Here is a 21,566-nt window from a genome sequence, read left to right as displayed (position 1 = left end):
AGATAGATAGATAGATAGATAGATAGATAGATAGATAGATAGATAGATAGATAGATAGATAGATAGATAGATAGATAGATAGATAGATAGATAGATAGATAGATAGATAGATAGATAGATAGATAGATAGATAGATAGATAGATAGATAGATAGATAGATAGATACTTTATTAATCCCAAGGAGAAATTCACATACTCCAGCAGCAGCATACTGATAAAGAAAATATTAAATTAAAGAGTGATAACAATGCAGGTATACAGACAGACAATAACTTTGAATAATGTTAACGTTTACCTGGGTGGTATTGAAGAGTTGCATAGTGTGGGGGAGGAACGATCTCCTCAGTCTGTCAGTGGAGCAGGACATTGACAGCAGTCTGTCGGTGAAGCTGCTCCTCTGTCTTGAGATGATACTGTTTAGTGGATGCAGTGGATTCTCCACGATTGACAGGAGCCTGCTCAGCGCCCGTCGCTCTGCCACAGATGTCAAACTGTCCAGCTCCATGCCTACAATAGAAAAATTTACCTTTACATTTTCCTGTCAATTACTGTTTTGTTGCAATTGCCCATTTTTGTGATTTCCACTCATATTTTAAGTTTACTAATGAGTCGCTCACAAAGTAAGCTGTTTTGTTTACTCCACACATGGCATTGGTTTGCCAGCATGAACCACTACAACGGCCTCTTTTTATTGATAGTGCCGCATGTCGTCAAAGTAGCATCAATTGTAAAGACATGATAGGAGACACTGTAGTTTGTGAAGCAGCCTCTGAAAAGGATTTAAGGGCTAATTTTGACACATTTTCATCATCTATGCAAGGTGGAAAAGGAATCAAAAAGGCAAATAAAATGTTAGGTTAGATCATAAAAACTATTAAATACTAGTTGTCCTCTGTGGCTCCACCCGCGTAGTAGTGAAACAGGACAAACTTTAAAAATCAATACAAAAATAAAAAAAAAAATGTAATTTGTATTGAGAACAATTTATATTGATATGTTTCCTATCTGAGGGCCTCTTGATATACAATATTTTTGTTTTTGCTGTCAGGGACGAGAACATGTAGGTTTCTTGGGGAATTAACCCGGGAGAAAGCAACGTAAAGCTGATCATGTGAGGGGCATGGTGAGTTAAGATCAACCCCTGCCAACTTGAGTGTCTGTCCTTGTTGGGCCTTGTTAATTGACATTGCAAAGCAAACTGTAATCTCTTGAACTGAATAGGCATATCCATTGTGATTAGAGGAATGTGAGGGATTAAAACCCTCTTGACCAATGCCACATCCTGTGATGATTATCACCTCTGTGATGTTGTTCTGAAGCTGACAAACCTGGAAACGGGTACCATTGCAAAGTTTGGGTGGGCTCAGATTTCTCAAAAGAATAATCAGTGTTCCTACTTTCAAAGCTAGGCAGGCGTAGAAATCAGAGTCTAATCCAGTACCTCAATTTCTACCAAGAGTACCAGTATCTGTTGTTAGTGTACTATTGATTATTAGAACGTTATACAGTACCTGTGGTGCCTGAACTTTGATGGGGACCTACCGAGAGTACTAGCACCTGTTCTTAGCACACCATTGAGTACCGGTACACTAGACCCATGATGCTTGAAGTTTCACAGGGGGCCTACCTTGGGTACGAGTACCTCTTCCTACCAAATGCACAGTTCACTCTTCAATCAAATGCTACTATTTCGTCATAAACACACTGGTCTAATCATTATATGAACCCTCACAAAGTTTCCTAATAAGGATCTCAGTTAGTTTGACTGATTTCAGCACAGTAAGCAGTCATTTGTGTTCAATGAATCAATCAAGCAAGCAAGAAAACAAGAAGTAAGGGAATCTGTTTCTGTAGTTTATCTCTCTACAAATTACAGTACACCGCAGATTTTATCAAACAAAGCTTTAAAGTTAAGGTTAAAGTCAAGTCAAAGTCGAGGTGAATCAGAGATTCAATTGGTTATGAACATCATATTTAATAACAATAACTACCAGACAGCACAAAGAGGAAGTATACAGTTAGGTAAGAAGAGACACACTCACTTTAACACAATGTGTTTTATTCTTCTTGCTGAGATAACTTTTTATTAAACAGCTTTAATGCTAAAGGTACCGTTTTTAACTTTGTTCTGTATTGCAGGACTCCGTCTCTTATCAAACTAATAAAATAAGTAGGATCATTGAGGATTTCATAAAGCTTTTTTAAGACAATTTGTGCATGTCGCAGTTGCGTTGATTTTCTTTCTTTCCTTTTGCTGATTTAATCACATATTGCATTCTAACTTGACCTTGACCAAGTTCTCACACAATGGACACTGCCAGAGCTCAGTTAGTCATATGTGGCTGCAGGATGCCTCATTATAAGGTGCCAGCTTAATTGGAAATGAGGGGCATTAAAGTGTCAACCCCTCCAAACCTATGTTGGGAACTGTGTGGGTGCTGGGACTAGACCTGGCATGTTAGGACAAACAGAAGGCTTAGAAGTGTAAGGACACAATAGGGGAGGAGATGTTCAAGCTGGTGTCTGTGGAGCACAAATAGGACTTCTCTGACCCCATCAGTGATCCTCCAGGAGGGATGGAACTGATTCCAGAAAGGGGTTTGACCCAGAAGGTATGAGAGCTTATAGTCAGAAAGAGTCTAAGCTCTTCCATTTGTATTATTGTTCTGCATTGCAGGGTTCCATCTCTTCACAAACTGCTAAAATAAGAAGGATCATTAAGGATTTGATAACTGCATGTCACGGTCCAATAGATGTTTGATTTTCATTCACTCCACTCCCTGCTTAAATCACATATTGCTTTCTAACTTGACCTTGAACACACTCACTTCCAAAAATACAGATCAGACCAAAGGTCAGAACACGCCACATTAAACAGATACTATAATTAAAGGCAGAAACTTAAAGCCGACACCTCAGTTAGTCGAGCTTAAGTTTATGAAAGATTAGCAAGCTTTGCAGATAAAAAAATGTAATTTCTGCTTTAGACACTTCACAATATTTATATATGTTTTGCACACAGTGATGAACTAGAGATTAACATATGGCATGGAAATAAACATTTAATTAAGGCAAATTCTTCATATAAGTTGCTTCTTTTCACATTGGCAGCTGGTTTTAACTTAAAGCATCAACTCAGAAATTCCAATTAGCATCACATTTTTAGTGGCACTTCAATTTAAGTTGTCCATTATAAACAGGTAAAAAAACAGTCTGCATATTATAAAACATATTGTAAGAAGTAACATATTCCTGTAAGGATTCTTTTAGTTTGTTTTCAAATATTATTTTCTATATTTTGTTACTAATTGTATTTTTGGTGGTGCTCTGTGTTATTTATTAATTATGTTGCTATGTTGTATTAACTGTTCTACTTAGGAACAGCAAAAAAGATTTAAAGTGAGCTTCAGGAGATCAAATGTAAGTCACAAATCATGGCAAGATCAAAACTGAAAATCAGACCAATCTTTCATAAGCCAAAATGAAATGTTAATTTTCAGTCAAAGAAACATAAAAAAAGCTCAAATACCAGTAAAAAAATAATTAAGCAAATGCAAGTTCTTATAGGAACAACCCGTCAAACTCCAATACTGAGGAAGTACCCAGCGCAAACTTTATACCGTTAACCTGGTGATGTCAGCCGTGAATTCTTCCAAGCCGCTTCCACAACTCTGCACCCATAACAGTGGTGATTGATATAAAAAAAAATAAATGGTGTCAGGAGAAGATGCAAAGAATAATCAACTATATCAAAATGAAGGCAAAAACAAAAAAAATGTCAGATTCAGGATCATAACTAAGTAATCGACTTAATAACATTTCCAACAAAATGTAAAAAATGATAAACAAAGATAAAGAATAAAAAATGATAAACAAAGTGCATTACCAATTCTTCTTCTTCTTCTTTTTCTTCTCTCGGCTGCTCCCGTTAGGGGTTGCCACAGCAATCATCTCCTTCCATATCTTTCTGTCTTCTGCATCTTGTTCTGTTACACCCATCACCTGCATGTCTTCTCTTACCACATCCACAAACCTTTGCTTAGGCCTTCCTCTTTTCCTCTTCCCTGGCAGCTCTATTGTTAACATCCTTCTCCCAAAACACTCAGCATCTCTCCTCTGCACATGTCCAAACCAGCGCAATCTCGCCTCTCTGAGTTTGTCTCCCAACCGTCCAACTTGAGCTGACCCTCTAATGTACTAATTTCCAATCCTATCCATCCTCGTTACACCCAGTGCGAATCTTAACATCTTTAATTCTGCCACCGCCAGCTCTGTCTCCTGCTTTCTGGTCAGTGCCACCGTCTCCAACCCACATAACATAGCTAGTCTCACTACTGTCCTGTAGACCTGGGCGGAGTGGTGGCTCTGAGGCTAAGGCGCTGCGCTGGTATCCCGAAGGTTGCCGGTTCGAATCCCCATCACTGCCAAAAAGGCCACTGCTCTGCTGGGCCCTTGAGCAAGGCCCTTAACCTGTAATTGCTCCAGGGGCGCTGTACAATGGCTGACCCTGTGCTCTGACCCCAAGGGGTATGCGAAAACTACCAAATTCCTAATACAAGAAATTGTATAAGGCGAAATAAAGAAAGAAAGAACCTTCCCTTTCACTCTTGCTGATATTCATCTGTCACAAATCACACCTGACACTCTTCTCCACCCATTCCACTCTGCCTGCACTCTCTTCTTCACCTCTCTTCCGCAATTCCCGTCACTCTGTACTGTTGATCCCAAGTATTTAAACTCCTCCACCTTTGCCAACTCTACTCCTTGCATCCTCACCATTCCACTGACCTTCCAATCATTTACACACATGTATTCTGTCTTGTTCCTACTGACCTTCATTCCTCTCCTCTCTAGAGCATATCTCCACCTCTCCAGGGTCTCCTCAACCTACTCCCTACTCTCGCTACAGATTACAATGTCATAAGCAAACATCATAGTCCACGGGGACTCCTGTCTAATCTCGTCTGTCAACCTGTCCATCACCATTGCAAATAAGAAAGGGCTCAGAGCCGATCCCTGATGTAATCCCACCTCCACGTTGAATGCACCCGTCACTCCTACTGCAGACCTCACAACTGTCACACTTCCCTCATACATATCCTGTACAACTCTTACATACTTCTCTGCCACTCCCGACTTCCTCATACAATATCACAACTCCACTTGAGGCACCCTGTGATATGCTTTCTCCAGGTCCAAAAAGACGCAATGCAACTCCTTCTGGCCTTCTCCATTAACACCTTCAGTGCAAACATTACATCTGTGGTACTCTATCCTGGCATGAAACCATACTGCTGCTCACTAATCATCACCTCACTTCTTAACCTAGCTTCCACTACTCTTTCCCATAACTTCATGACCATAAAAACGTGTAGTTTTATTTGTTATCTCCCAAAGAGAGTGTGGCCATCAAATCATGCAGCTGCCTGTAAAGAGAGGTTCCTACTGCAGCTTCACAATTGCTGTTTTGAGATTCCTGGTTCTTTGTTTTGTGTTTCTTCTTTTGTGTAAATACATTAATTTTAACCCCTGATTTGAATAAGGTGCTGGTTTTGATTTGTATTATTGGTTTTGATACTTTTTTTTTTTGCTACTGATGACACTCACCTCACAACATTAAGCCTAGCAACAACCCAGCAATAGCACAACAAAAATGGCTGGCATTTATACAAAGAAAAAAAAATGGAGTAGTATGAAAAAGAATTCAAAGAGAAACAGATTGAAACAAAAAATATCAATCATTGACCTCAGAGCTCCCAAAAAGGCAACCGAATGATATTATGAGGCAAAAAATTACTACAAAAATCAAACTAGAATTGAGTTATGACATTAAGTCCATGATAATATGTCACTCAATATTGCATTTCTCCGTATGGGGTTTGTCATGTTACTTACTAACCCACTTAATCCAGGTCGGGGAAGGGGAGGATGGTCGAGGGTTTTGCAGTTGGATGCTGGAACCATATCCCAGCTAACATGGGGCACAGGGCAGGAACAAACCCTGGACTGGGTGCCAGTCCATCGCAGGGTTTACACACTCACGACCGATTTAGCATCACCAATCCATCTAACCTGCATGTCTTTGGACAGTGGGAGGGAACTGGAGCACCGGCAGTAAACCCATGCAAACATGGGGAGAACTTGTCAACTTGACACACGGAGGACTCAGGATGTGAACCCTGGTCTCCTTACTGCAAGGCACCTACTACTGTGCCATTGTGCCACCCATATAAGGCTTGTGAATCTTTAATTAATGCTTAATAAGATCAAATGAAGCTCTTATAGTCACAGGTAATTTTACGAGCAGATCACAAGATCTAACCATTTTACTGATGCTTATAGTGTCATTAAGACCAAATGGAGCTTTTCTTAAGGTCTTGTTACATAACAGTACGTGACTAATAGATGCATTATACATAATACCTATTCTAAATTTTGACCTATTTTTGTTAATAAGCACACAAATCAATGCCAAATGAGACCCCTGTCAGCCTGCTTTGCCAGTTTCACTCGTGATTGCTACTTTGAAGCAGTTAAGGGTTAAAACCTATAAAATCTGGTAAGTGTGGATGAAGTAAAAAATGAAAGATACAAAGAGATCCAATTCTTTTGTGCATTGAACATCTGCCTAATTTCCTTAATGAAGTAAACTGCACACTGCTGTGCATTCTTGATTGCACAGGCTGATGACAAATCTAAGCTATCTTATTAAACAAGAAATTCCAATGGCAGGAATAACAGGCCTCTGATTTATAAACTGGGATACAGAAAACCCTCCAGGAACAGGGTGCTTGAAATCCAGTGTTAAAACTGCCTGGTTTGGCATATCAATATATATACACCACTATCATTTTAAAATATTAATCAAAATGACAATTGTTATATGCTCAAAAATGATGGACAACATAAACATTAAATAAAACATAACATTCTTGGATTTTTAATGAATGAAAATGGTAGTTGTGCCTGCGCTGCAGCAGCCTCTTTGGGTGTGTGAGTGGTGGAGCTGACTTGAGGGGGGCATCTTCTTGCGTATGTGCTCCAGTAAATTCTTTGGGCATGTGATTGTCAAACCTCCATCCTTGTTTCACTATTTTGAAAATGACATTCTTCCTTTTTTGCCAGTGTTTCATTAGCCAGCCATTTGCTCTCTCAGTCTGTGAACTTAGGGTCCCAGAGGCACTCATTCTGATTGACCCTTTGTCTGTGTATAAAATGTATATTTATTAGATGGGCTAACACACAGATAGATGCTGTCTGTTCTGTACTCTTCTTGGGAACTGTTCTTAGTTGGCCTCCCTTTGTCTCATTAAAGGTAAGCCTGACACTTCCACATAACATCAAACCCTTACTGCTTGTTATATTCAGTTGGCAAAAGGTTTACAAAATTACGTTCATTAAAATGGAAAAGGAAAGGAATTTAATGTTCTGTTTTCTGTAATCCTTGGGTACAATAAGATATCACCTTCATATCAGGAACACTTTCCTTTTCAAATAACACAGGACAACTGTTTGGTCCCAAGGATTGTGATGGGTGTGCAAAGCTTACTTAACAATGCTGAACCCAAATGTGAAGTCTGATTTGTTCTCTCAGACTTAGTTTGCTCGTAACACAGCACCACTTTACATTCATAGAAGGATGAAATATTAATAAATGTAAAAAATAAAAATAATAATCATATAGTTTTCAAATGCTAATCACTATTACATTATTTTTTAAATTAATTTATATAGACTAGCCATGTGCGCCCAACTACGTTGCGCGTGTTAAAGTTGTCTGTGAAGGGCTCCCTGTTTAAATGCGGCTGCCAGTCATAAACTGGGCCCTGGGCACAGCATTATGATTTTTTATAAGGGAAACAAAATTAGAAAACAAAACCCTTGGACATTGATTCGATAGGAACAGCCTACTCAGAATTACTGTCCGAATAGTAATTATGTGGTGGTGGAGGAGCATTTCTGCTTTTCTCCGTTCACAGTCCGTTTCGTTTTCATGACGCTGTCGTTTCCTGTCATGATGTCTTCTCAACCTTTCTCCAATCTCGCAGGTTGCTTTGTGGCAATCCAAAGGGTAAGGAAGAAGCAATGCTTCTTTCTTGAACTCCAAACGCCAACTGATGGAAAATCACAGAAGGGTGCCCGACTTATATACTCTGACTGCCGACTCCAAGAAGTGGGTGAACATTCGATTTGGACGAAGTGCTGCCAACAACGGTCGATAGAAACACAAAAAACCACAGTCTCGACAACGAAGCAGGTGTCGATGCCAGATCTAAACACAAAGCACGGTGTCGACGCCAGATCTAAACACAAAGAGTGCTATCGACAGTGTTTGTAAACAAAAGTAACCACCAAGGTGTTGTGTATTCAGCCAGTACAAACAGCACGTAGTCTCCTTTAGTTCAATCCTCTTTAATCACCACACTCCAACCTCATCCAACGATCCTCCCCCTCACTTCCTCTCCTCCTCCATTACTACTGCCCTCTACTGAACACAGCAGGGACATCATACAAGGCAGTGAATTCGCGGACAAACAAAGATCAAGATCCAAATGAAGATTATATATAAAGATTCTTGGCCCTGAACAAATTAATGGAATAGTGGTGCCTACGTTCATTGACTCCTCAAATGCTAACATGAAAGAGTCATATGAGAAGATGAAGTTACTTATAAAAAAAATTCAGTATTAGAAGTACAAGTTTTCTGTGGAGGTCTAAAGGTAATTGCACTTTTGCTTGGCTTGCGGCTGGGTTACACCAAATAGTGCTGTTTTTCTGTGTGAGTTAAGCAGTAGGGACAAGAAGAATCCCTGAGTGGCCAAAATGTGCCCCGGGAAAGAAAATTGTGGTAAACAGTCCACTTGTTGAGCCTCAGGAAGTTTACTTTCTTCCTCTGAATATCAAAACTTGAACTTATGAAAAAATCTTTGTTGAAGCAATGGATAAAATGCAAATGGGATTCATGTGCAGTACTTCAGAAACACATTTCCTTGGATAAGTGATGCTGAAATCAAGGAAGAAATGATCGTAGGCCAGTTTCAAAAAATGAGAAACTGAAGAAAAGCTGAAGTTGAGAAAGCTCCTGGAAAAGTGTCTGCACAAACGTTTTGGAAATTGCAAGGTTGAAAACTATCCAAAAATAATGAGTGACATTCTCAAGTCACACCAAAACAACAGGGTGGAATATGTCATTGAAGATTCATTTCTTGGACACTCACTTGGACTTTTTTGCTTTGCGCCCACCATCAACATAACCTGTTGTCTATGGGGGTGAAGCGAAAGCTTTAGATTCATCAACAATTTCAATCTTCGATTTTCAACAGTCTCAACATTTTAGGGTCCCCTGATACCGAAAACATTGATATACTCGATGATGGCCGTGTGTCTGTCTGTGTCTGTGTATCACAGCTTCTTAAGGACGGTCTAGAGCTAAAAGGGCTGGATGGAAAAACAGCAAACTCGATACTTAAACTTGTTATGAGATAACGATGTGCTAATTAGTTTTTAGGTCAAATCTTGCGAGAGAAAGATGCACTCTAGAGGAACCCTCAATCATCATAATTCTGCATTTAATAATGAATTCTTCTCATCAATTGCTATCAAAATGACCTATTTTCTGATCAGAAAGATCATCATCAGAGTGGTAAATAATTGCTGAAATGTTACAGAATAGTTCAGGTAACTTGGTTCTTAGGGCGCAAAGCCTACTGACACTCACATCTGAATTTTGTTTACCTGAAATTGTTGGTGTGGTCAGTGATGAACATGGTGAGCCATTTCATCAGGACATTTCCAACCTGAAAAAGCATTACCAAGAAAGTGGAGACCCAATATGCTGGCCGACTACAGCTGGACTCTTAAGTAAGACATTCCTGAGGTGAAGTAGAGCAGAAACTCAGAATCATTTTTAGTTTATAAGTTCGCCATTTGTAATAAGCAAATTTTTAAGTTTAGGTTTCCTATCTCTCAAATCTATTACCTGATATGGAAATTCTAAAATCAATTTTGAATTCAGCACAAAAAATACTACAAGATTCATGTATTTTATCCTTCAGACAAACATCAACTGTTGACCAGTATAATAAAAATACATAAGGTAAGGTAACTCACAGACAAACATAACAAAGCAAATAACATATAGTGATTACAAACAAATCTTAGAAAGAACTTCTCATTGGAATGGCAGCTCTGTAGCTAACATTAATATCTCACAGCTCCTGAGACTTATGTGTGATTCCAAGCTTGGTCACCATTTGTTTGCACTGATATGGACAGGTAAGGCCTATCTGTACCTTTAGTTCTGACCAGTGGAGGAGCTTTGGTTTGATAGATAGATAGATAGATAGATAGATAGATAGATAGATAGATAGATAGATAGATAGATAGATAGATAGATAGATAGATAGATAGATAGATAGATAGATAGATAGATAGATAGATAGATAGATAGATAGATAGATAGATAGATAGATAGATACTTTATTAATCCCAGGGGGAAATTCACAAGTTTGATTCTTGTTTTGAAGCTTACTACCCTTTTAAGTTTTGGAGATCGGCATAAATCATAACAGTCATTCTTTACATGGCATTTGCTCATTTTCCCGTATCTGAGTAGGCTTTTCTTCCACATGCTATAGGCTGAGAAAGAGCCCAGAAATCTATTTCAAGCACAATGAAAAATAACCAGGAGACGACCACTAAAGGGCAAGGAAAGATTGTAGTTAAGGATATGTAAGGGCCAAAAACCAAATAGTCAAAATAATATCAAAACATCTTAGTGAAACAGGGCAAAGCAAATAATGAAAGTCGAAGAAAAAATGAAAGTACTGAAAGCTGAAAAAGAATCCTGAAACCATCCACCTTTTTGAAACTGACCATAACTAGGACATTTTTGAGTAGAATATCCAACAAGAGACTTTAAATAGGGCGGCACGGTGGCGCAGTGGGTAGCACTGCTGCCTCGTAGTTGGGAGACCTGGGGACCCGGGTTCGCTTCCCGGGCCCTCCCTGCGTGGAGTTTGCATGTTCTCCCCGTGTCTGTGTGGGTTTCATCCGGGCGCTCCGGTTTCCTCCCACAGTCCAAAAACATGCAGGTTAGGTGGATTGGCGATTCTAAATTGGCCCTAGTGTGTGGTGGGTGTGTTTGTGTGTGTCCTGTGGTGGGTTGGCACCCTGCCCAGGATTGGTTCCTGCCTTGTGCCCTGTGTTGGCTGGGATTGGCTCCAGCAGACCCCCGTGACCCTGTGTTCGGATTCAGCGGGTTGGAAAATGGATGGATGGATGTACTTTAAATATGCTGATCACCGAGGTCCCTAACTGTGACGATCACAATGACATGGTACAGCACATTCTAGTATGTGCTCAAATGAGTGGCCTCCAAAATGCTATCACAATAAATAAAAATAAATTTTTTTTTTTTAAATCAGCTTCAAAATAAATAAATCACATATTCCAAAACTTTATAATAAATTCAAACAACATCTAAGAAACATTTTCATAACACATGTCAAAAGATGTGTAGGTTAAGTTGTTTGCAACTATAAACTGGCCACATTCTGTGCGTGTGTGTGTGTGTGTGCATGTGTGTGCCTCTACGATTCATTGAGGCCTTGCAAAGCTGTTTGGATCAACTTCAGGACCCTGTTGTTCAAAAGTAATCTGATCAGATTTTGGATAATGGACTGGATGAAATCTTGAAAATGGGCTGTTCAAAACTAAAACTGGATTCTGATATCGGATTAGATCACCTAATCCAACCTTGGTTTTAACCTGGATCAAATCCTCAGTTTGCATTGTTCAAAACCTTTTAGTAGGATTGGGTTAACATTGATCCAAAGAATCAGGACTGTTGTGATCCCTGCTGTAGGGTGGATTCAGGGTGGATTTTGGGAACAAAAATATAATTTAAATTAAATTTAAATTGGTCAAATAAGCAACTAGGGCTGGGTATGAGCACTGATGTCCAGATTCAATATTGATTTGATTTGATTTAATTCTGATTCACAATGCCGTGATTCGATTCAATATTGAATTTATTTTAACTGAATTAGCGTGCACTGATATATTTGAAGTGGTTGCTTTTTTACAGCACTGCACTCATTCAAAATTTTCCCTAATTTAACTAAAACATGTATCACCACATTACATTCTACACATATTTTGTGGGCTCCTTATTTTAATACAATGAAATAGTATCTGCAGTCGTGGCCAAATGTTTTGAGAATGACACAAGTATTGGTTTTCACAAAGTTTACTGCTTCAGTGTTTTTAGATCTTTTTGTCAGATGTTACTATGGTATACTGAAGTATAATTACAAGCAATTCATAAGTTTCAAAGGCTTTTATTAACAGTTACATTTCATTAAGTTGCAAAGAGTCAATATTCGCAGTGTTGGCCCTTCTTTTTTAAGACCTCTGCAATTCGACCTGGCATGCTGTCGATCAACTTCTGGGCACACACCCTGACTGATGGCAGCCCATTCTTGCATTATCAATGCTTGGAGTTTGTTAGAATTTGTGGGTTTTTGTTTGTCCACCCACCTCTTGCAGATGAAGAGCTATTGCTTCCAGAAATGTAAACAAAGTTACGACATAAGTACAACATCTAAAGGACACTAGCCACTTCATTTTTTTATATAAGAGCCTAATACTATGCTCAGTTTTTATAAAACCATAATGTGCCATTTCGTTACCTAGATGAAATTTCGAACATGGACACACAAACAGATCACAGCATGCGATTGTTGTAATAGTCCTGCTGGAGTTGTACAGACTACTTTAAAGAATAAACAGAGGTAAAGACTTGGGGCCTCATGCATAACGTCGTGCATAGAATTCGCACTATAACATGACATAAGCACAAAAGCGGAAATGTGCTTACGCACAAAAAAATCCAGACACATAAATCTGTGCGAACGGCAACTTCCACGTTCTTCCACTACATAAATCCCGGTCAGCTAGAAAAGTAACACATGTGCACGTGCCTGCTGTCCCACCCCAACTCCTCCCAGAATTACGCCTCTTTGAATATGCAAATCAATATAAATAGCCCTTAAGATCAGCCTTCTGTGAAAAGACAATGGCAAAAGCGAATATCAAGTGGAGGCAAAGAAAAATGTACTATTTGTTGGTTTAAACAGTGGTATAAACAACAAAAGGAAGTTGATCGAGTGACATAGCGTGTTGGAGAAAGTCGAAAGCTCAAGTTCACAAAGTCGCACAGTACCCGAAATAAAAAAGGAGTTGTCAAATATCAAAGTCGCCGTGAAAAGGCGAGTCGTAGCCCACCGTCTGAGTGTCATATGAACGCTTATTAGGGTACAGAGAAAGAAAAAATAGGCACACAGTGGGGAAAAAAGCATGAAATGTCAACTTTAATCTCTAAATTTCCACTTTAATCATGTAGTTTATTTTGTCATTAAAGTAGAACATCATAAACTTCATCTTAAAATCGTTTAATGTTTAGTTTCTCAAATCCCATCGTAACTAAAGTAGCATGTTAAATGCTTTGTTTTGTATTTGATATTCTATGTGCTCTATGTGTGTGAATAACTACCTGCTTCCGGGCTTTCTCTTCCTCCGACAGGACACAGAATTCATTACATTCGTAATATTACAGTTCTCTAAATAATTAAAATACTGAGATGTATACGTGATATCATTTTCATGATGATAGGAGTTAAAGCAAGTTATTAAACATGGGAACACAGTGGCACAGTGATTGTTCCTGTCTCACGCAAGATGCTTACTGCGCCATGCGTGACCTTCAATGAAATACTTTATTGTAGCAGTACTGTCTCTTTCAAACGTACTAACCCCCAATTCCTGTCCTTACTTTTCTTTCTCCAAATACCCAATCGCCACACAATCAGCTCTGTAATAGACGATAAGCCATCTGTAAGCTTAGAACACCCTTTCTTTAAAACTTTTAAGGAACATTGAAATATCTTCGTAGTACAGTATACATGTTTAATTATTCTATCCATCTATCCTTCCAGTGTCGCACCAGCCACAGCAAGAATACAGTGTGAGGCAGGAACAATCCGTGAAAGGAGCTTCAGCTCCTCGCTAGCGCTGCAGCACCATGTACTTAAAGTTAAAGTTTTATCTGTATAATATAATAAACATATTTTGCTGCATTTCATCTTAAAAATGATATCGTTATTATATGTAAATACGCACTTTATAAAGTGGCTCAGGTTGTGCAATATTATAACTGTATCACAAGTTTACAGTGAGGTGATTGTACTTATAAGTACATACAGTTCTACAAGGAGCACTTGATGGACTGATTGAGTGCATTTATAGCTCCTGGGATGAAACTGTTTCTGAACCGTGAGGTCTGTTACAGGAAAGGCTCTGAAGCATTTGCCGTGTGAAAGCAGTTCAAATAGACAGCATGGCTCAGGCAGTGTGTGCTTGATGCTGTATACTGATAATTCTCTTTCCAGTCAGCTGCTGTAGATCTGTGATTCCCCATTCAGATACAGTGATATAAATACTCCGAGTGGTGCAGTGAGAGTAATATGGAAAAAGATAATCCACTGTGGCAACCCCTAACGGGAGCAGCTGAATGAAGAAAAAGAAGGTGCAGTGAGAGTAACAAGGCTAAAGCAGTTATTGTATTTAGAATAGTTTGACCATTCTGTGTACCATTATATTGTTACAGGTTAATTACAATAAGTTGCGTTAAACTAATAAACAATATGCGGTTAATTTCAGTGTATTTGATAAAGCCGCGTCAGGGATGTGGATCTAAAAAAGAAAAGGTAACCACACAGGAAAAGTAGCACTGCTTTGACGCTGGGTGCCACCAGTCTGCAAAACCGAGCAGAGAACTACGCCAGGGTATGAGCTACCGTGGAAATGTGTGTGGCTTTACGCCAAGTTTAGGTTTTATACATCGCGATTTGAACATGGAAACATTCTTACGCAACATTTTTGTGCATACGCACCGTTTATACATTAGGCCCTTGGTCAGGATCAGGCAAATAGTCAAAAATACATTTCATGAAAACTCAAAAAAATATTAATTAACATCAAAGTCAGGAAAAAAACACAGAAGTGTAAAGCCAAAAAGTATCTGAATCTTTTACAAAATCTCCATGTATATACATCAATAAATTGTTTTTTAAGAAATTAGATTCAATCATAACCTCATTTTTTTGGATTTCAAAACATCCACATAGGCAAAGAGCTACCCTACAAAGAACTAAGGCAGAAGGTGGCATGGCTCTACCTAAGTTTCAATTTTTTTACTGGGCGGCAAACATACAAACTATAAAAACATGGACATGGACACAAATAGATGAACATACACAGGCTTGGTCAGCAATAGACAGAAAATCCTGCAGTATTTCTTTATATTCCTTGCTTTGTACCCCAATAACTACAAGTCATCACCAATATACTAACAACCCAATTGTGCTTCACTCACTCAGAATATAGAACCAATGTAGGAAGCATTTTAAGATAGAGAAGCTTTAATCTGTTGCACCTTTGCATGAGAGCCACATTTGTCCACCCTCTCAAATGTATGCAGTTTTTAATGTCTGGAAAATATTTGGGATTAAATCACTTACAGATCTGTACATAGACAACGTTTTTGCATCCTACAAACAATTACACTACAAATTTAACTTTCCAGCAACACATTTTTTCACTACCTTCAAATTAGAAACTTTGTTAAACAAAACCTGCCCAATTTCCCTCACCTCTCACCTCCCTCTATGGCGGAAAAAATATTAATCAGTCTTGAGGACTCAGACAGCATTTCTGTAATATATAAAACCATTTTAAGGTCCCTCCCTTTCAAAGATCCATTGAGGACAGTGGGAAAAGGATCTCTCACTCAATATCTCAGAAAAGGAGTGAAAAGTAGCAATGCAGAGAATCCACTCGAGCTCCATATGCGCAAAGCATACAATTATTCAACTCAAAATTATATATCGAGCACATCTGTCTTGCTTAAAATTGTCCAAAATGTTTCCAGGGCAAGATCCAACCTGCGAACGTTGCAATCAAGTTCTATCCTCACTGGGTCACATGTTCTGGATCTGCACCAAATTAATATCATTCTGGACCAAAATTTTTAAATGCCTTTTAGACAGCCTTGGTGTCACAATCCCTCCTAATCCATTAACAGCTGTGTTTGGTGGACTCCCAGATGGGTTTAAAATGGAGAAGGACAAACAAACTGTAATTGCCTTCACTACACTATTGGCACGGAGTCTTATCTTGCTCAATTGGAAGAATCCTAACTCTCCCATTTTAAGTCAGTGGTAACTAACGTTATATACTATTTGAAATTGGAAAAAATCTAATTCTCACTTCGAAGATCTGTACAAAACATTTTTAAAACCTGGCAGAAACTAATCAATAACATTTTAGAATAAGCATTTGAATTGAGGAAGCAGATTCTCTCCCCTCTTTTTTTCCTTTTTTTTTCTTTTTTTACTCTATTTATTTTTAATTATTTATTAATTTATCTATTTACTTATTTTAACTAGCTTCAAGTTTTACTCTGCTGGCCTAGCTCTCTTTCTCAGGGGTGGGGGTTGATTTGTTTTGAACCAAGTCTTGTAAAACTTGACTTATTTGTATGAAATATTATTTATTATTAAAATCAATAAAATCTAAAAAAAAAAAAAAAAGATCTGTAGTCATCTGTAGTTTTCGTGGCGTTTAGATGACATTTTTATTTAGGTAAAGGGTGAGGAGATCTCTCCCAATATATTTTTAGGCTAGTCTTTATATTTGCCTTTCAGACATAATAATTGAAGGCTTTTGTTACATTTAACATCTCCTGCTGCTTTTCTTACTCATCTTTATGCTTCTAATTATTTATTTTTTAGATACAGCTGTGCTCCAATAAATGTTAGTTTAATGTGACACGTCTGTGGTGCCCAGAGAGCGAAGATGTAGGAACTTAATTTAACAAGGCTTTACATTCAAAAAAACACAGTTAACAGTGACCTTCAGACATTCTCTGTTTTCCTTACTTTTCTCACATTAATGGCTAGCATACAGTACAATATAAACGCTTCAGCAGTCCTTAGTACAGTACAAACTGAATGTGCTGAATTTAAAGCATATGAATATCTAATTGAAATAAATACATATGATAACCCTTGTAGTTAAATCCTTATTCTGTATAAATTCATATGTATGTATGTGAATAGAACATACAGAATGTTAGCATTGCTTTCTTAACTCCAGACTGATGTCAAAGAAACAAGATATTCTTAATTCTCTTTATTAGAATATAATGAAGGCAGAATTTTAAAAAAATGAGAATATTAAGCAAGCAAATGCAAAAAATAGCCGCACCCCTGCTCTAGGCCTATCTCTGCGGGGTGAAGCCCATCTGACTGGGCAGTTGTCTAGCTTGCTTAAGGTCATGTCACATTATGCAGCTTTTCCAGTGATTTTCAGTCATAGCCTTCACGTCCATAGCCTTAGCGAGTCAGAGGCAGCTGGCAGCATAGTGTGACATACGTAATGACTCGCTCCAATAAAATGAAATGGGTTTGATTTTGTCTTTAGTCATAGGAACTGGCTCTGTGTGCATGCGAGCTGACAACCAATGAATGCTCATCCAGAACTACAATGCATAGAATTCAGCAAAGAGAAATATGGGAACGTGGGTGTTAAGGACCTCACAAACAGAAAGAAAGCTCATCTGTCTGATGTCTCATCTTTAAGGACCACAACATAATGGAAAAAAGACAAACAAGAGTAGAAGTTGATGTATCTGTAAACATTCGTACTGCACCGGCTCTGTCAGGCAGCACGCTATTGGCTGTCACAAAAAGGGGTGAGTGTGACTGTTCCACACAGTCGCTGAAGTTGAGAGATGTTCAGTCATGTAAACTGACACAGTGAAACGAGTAAGTCTGACATACCCTATGACTAGAAGTTGTGTAATATGACGTCAGTTTTACACACCCATGTGTCATCTGATCACTTCTCCCTTGATCTCCAGTGTCTCCCTCTTTGTCTGTCTTCTGGATGTTTCTCTTGACAACATTTAAATGGTTTTCACATCATTCCTCCTGATTCCATACTCCGTAAACCTTAGGCTAGAACATGACTTTACAGACTGTCTGGGGCTCAGTCCCAATAATCACTAGAATCATTTTTTCTGTCAACAGTGGCCTTATATTTGCAACAGAGACATCAGGTTAAATCCCTGCCTCTGTAGCCCTGAGCCTTTCTTGGGCTGTAATCAATCAGAGCCCTGTGACATACAGTAATGCTGCAGCCATTTCCTTTATTCAGGCAGCTTGGTCTTTGTGCTCCTAACTTGAGACTGTGTGCTCATTTCCATAAACTTCACTCTGTTATTTGTGTAGGCACCCTGTACAGCTAGGAGGATCTGTGCCTTCTCACATATTCTGGTAAAATGACATTTGTCAGATTCTCCTTTTTATCTCAGGGATTTCCCGCACCTTGTCCCTATCAGGAGCCATCTTTTCTATGTAATATGTACAGACATATTTAGCAGTTGATCTTTTAGTGTAAGTGAACATTTGAAAAATGACAAGATGGGGCCTAGTGCTTTGCTTAGTCTACACTTTGCCCCTGGCTTCTTCTTTCTGTAGCTGGGCATCACTAACTGTATTGAAGTCACTTAATGGGAGGAACAAGAACAATAAAAGAAGTTACTCTGACTAACACTCTGTGATGTTTCAGCCAAGGTGTGCTCTCTGGAAATGTGTCTGTTTTCATTTGATTTGTCCTTTTTGTTATTTCTGATGTACTGTTTGTTTTTCCTTTGCTTTAAACATTCATTACATTCTTCTGGACAGATTTACGTTACCCTTGCGCCACCCTTGACTTCATGTTTGTATAAATGTGAGTTTATTTATTTCCATAACAAGTTGGTTTAAAATTCTTTAAATCAGTTTTGTACTTTTCTGCTTATTGCAGTGATTCAGTTTCAGAGTATGACTTTGAACAGCTGTCTAAAAACCACAGCAGTGCTCAATTCACTTGTGTGGTTGACATCCACTGCTGCCATTTAACACTTTTAGCTAATTTAGTTCCTTCCCATAAGATTGAATATAACACTGGAGTAAGAAAATGGGTGGGTGGATGAATACAACGTAGATTTTATGTAGAGATCATGCTATAAGTAGGATTTCTTCAGGCCTTAAGTGGTCTCAAATCTTCTTTTGCATCAGAACCTCTTTGGCAATGATACCTGGCTCATCTACTGCTTTTAAATGAAAGTTCTCAAGAGGTTCCATCTTCAATGTCTCCAGAATATTCTCCATTCACCCCACCAATAGTGGTCTCACAAATGAAACTGCCTTGAAGACAGGAAAACCCACATTTGTGAAAGTCTCAAGACAAATGGAAGCTCCTGAACCCACAACTCCAGCGACTGTGGCTCAAGGATTAGACTCCTACCCATATTTCTGTGAACAGTGTCATCCTTGTGTCACATGACAGCCAATCATGTCTTATTTTTAAATAAGCACTTGATGTATGTTAAATTACTGTAGCTCCTGCAATGGTTTCCAAGTACTTTTCTGCAGACATCTATTGGTTTGCGTATTGTTTGTAGTATGTGGAGAAAAATTAAATAATAATGCAGATGCAAAATTTGATTAAAAGGACAAGTGAAAGGTACAATAATATACAATACAATGCAAGAGCAATCTGCCATTATTTTTATCTATATGTAGGCATATATCCTGACAGATTTTAGTTTTTATTTAACAAAAATTAACTAGTCGCTTGAACATGACACTCCTTATAAGAAACAAAGCACAATATCTAAATATAAATTGGTGTACATTTTAATTTCAGTTAGGATTGTTATGAATTTGTACATCATTTGTCAGCCTTCTGTACATTTTTCATTCTGTTTTGGATCTGTCTTATGGCATGATATAAACTAATTATTGTTTCTTTTTATTTTACCAAGACTTCACCATTGTTTTGTTATGGGTGTCATCATTTTGTGCAAGGATATGACTGCAGGTTACTGCCCAGCAAACAAACCGACACTGGGCCAGTGTAGGCCCTACATATTGGCCCTATGTGGGCAGTCAACAATGGCCCAATTGAGATTCACACTTCAGGGCAACATTGGCCTCAAAACATGGGCTCAATGTGAGCAAAAAGGAAGGGAAACCAAATTTGGTCATGAAGCCGAAAAAAGTTCATACCTTACTAGTCCATCCATCCATCCATTTTCAATGCATGCTTATCCAGGGTTGTGGAGCACCTGGATCCTATCCCAGCAAGCAATGAGCACAGGCAGGAACCTCCCCACGACAAGGCATCACCCCATAACAGGGTAAAAACACTCAGCGTATGGCCAATATTGCACCAGCATCCCACCTAACCTGCATGATTTGGGATGTGGGTGGAAACTGGAGCACCCTGAGGAAACCAACATGCAAACTCCACACAGGGAGGACTCAGGATGTGAACTTCCTTACTTCCTACCACTCCTTACTGGTGTTTAGTTGTTTTCTTATCAATTAAGTTCTGTGTAATTATGAAGATTTACAATTTATGAATTCATAAGAAAGGGAATAAAAAAACACAATACTGTTGCTCACATGTGGCTTTAAATTATTTATTCTTACAAAACACAAAGTGTCTGTGCATTTATTGACACTAGTCCAGCTTTTTTGTAATTTTTTCAATTTGTTATTTATATTTTGGCAATCAAAATTTAAAACCCCCCTGAAAATACACATTCACTACGTTACTTACTCTGTGACAACATTAAAACATCAGAAACTCTGGGGTAATGAATACATTGGCCTGCATTCCCAAGCCATCACTGGACCATTGAGGGACTTACTGAACTTGTACTGCCAGCGATTAACCCATTTTATGTCACTAGAGGAACTTTGCTAAGAGGTCCCTTGTAGTAGCCCCCACATTCGGCTAATGCGTTATTTCATTGGGTTCTCCCAAACCCACACTGCTCATGGTCACTGAGTTTAACTGCTACTACTTGTGATATTTAAAGTGATTCTGGTTTCATTCTTTGGCTACGATCTGATGACTGTTTCTTGACTGTAGTTGACATTTTAGGTTTAGATGTTTATTAGGCTTTCTTCCCTGATTTTAACAATGTTTGTTTACTTATTTATGATTTATTTTCTGATTTTTCTCTGTGGTCTACCATTTTAATTCTCTTGACAGAAAATTACAGGAGTACAAAATATTGTTTAACTAATACAGAAAAGAGAGTTTAGATATGGTTATAATTACTCAGGCTCTCAAAATAAGCCATCGCCATTGTATGTCAAGTGGTACAAAGTCTTACTGATTTAAATGCTAAAGGCTTCTAAACACTATTACTACGTTGATAGGAAACATTAAAATCTCCCTTCGACGCCAGCTAATTTATTTTAAAATAAGCAGTGATAACAGTAAAGCAATAAAAGGCTAATATCAAGTGATGAGGCTCATTGAGCAAAAGCTGCAACAATTAGGGAAGAGTTGGCTTAGAGAGCAGCCAGGGAGACAGTGACTATTATGCTATCTGAGGAAATATAGATGCTAACAAACTTGATAATTAAATGATTAGAGTCCAT

This window comes from Erpetoichthys calabaricus, chromosome 6 (assembly GCF_900747795.2).
Source record: "Erpetoichthys calabaricus chromosome 6, fErpCal1.3, whole genome shotgun sequence".
In the NCBI taxonomy this organism is placed as follows: domain Eukaryota; kingdom Metazoa; phylum Chordata; class Cladistia; order Polypteriformes; family Polypteridae; genus Erpetoichthys; species Erpetoichthys calabaricus.
Note: the sequence above shows the minus strand (reverse complement) of the source record.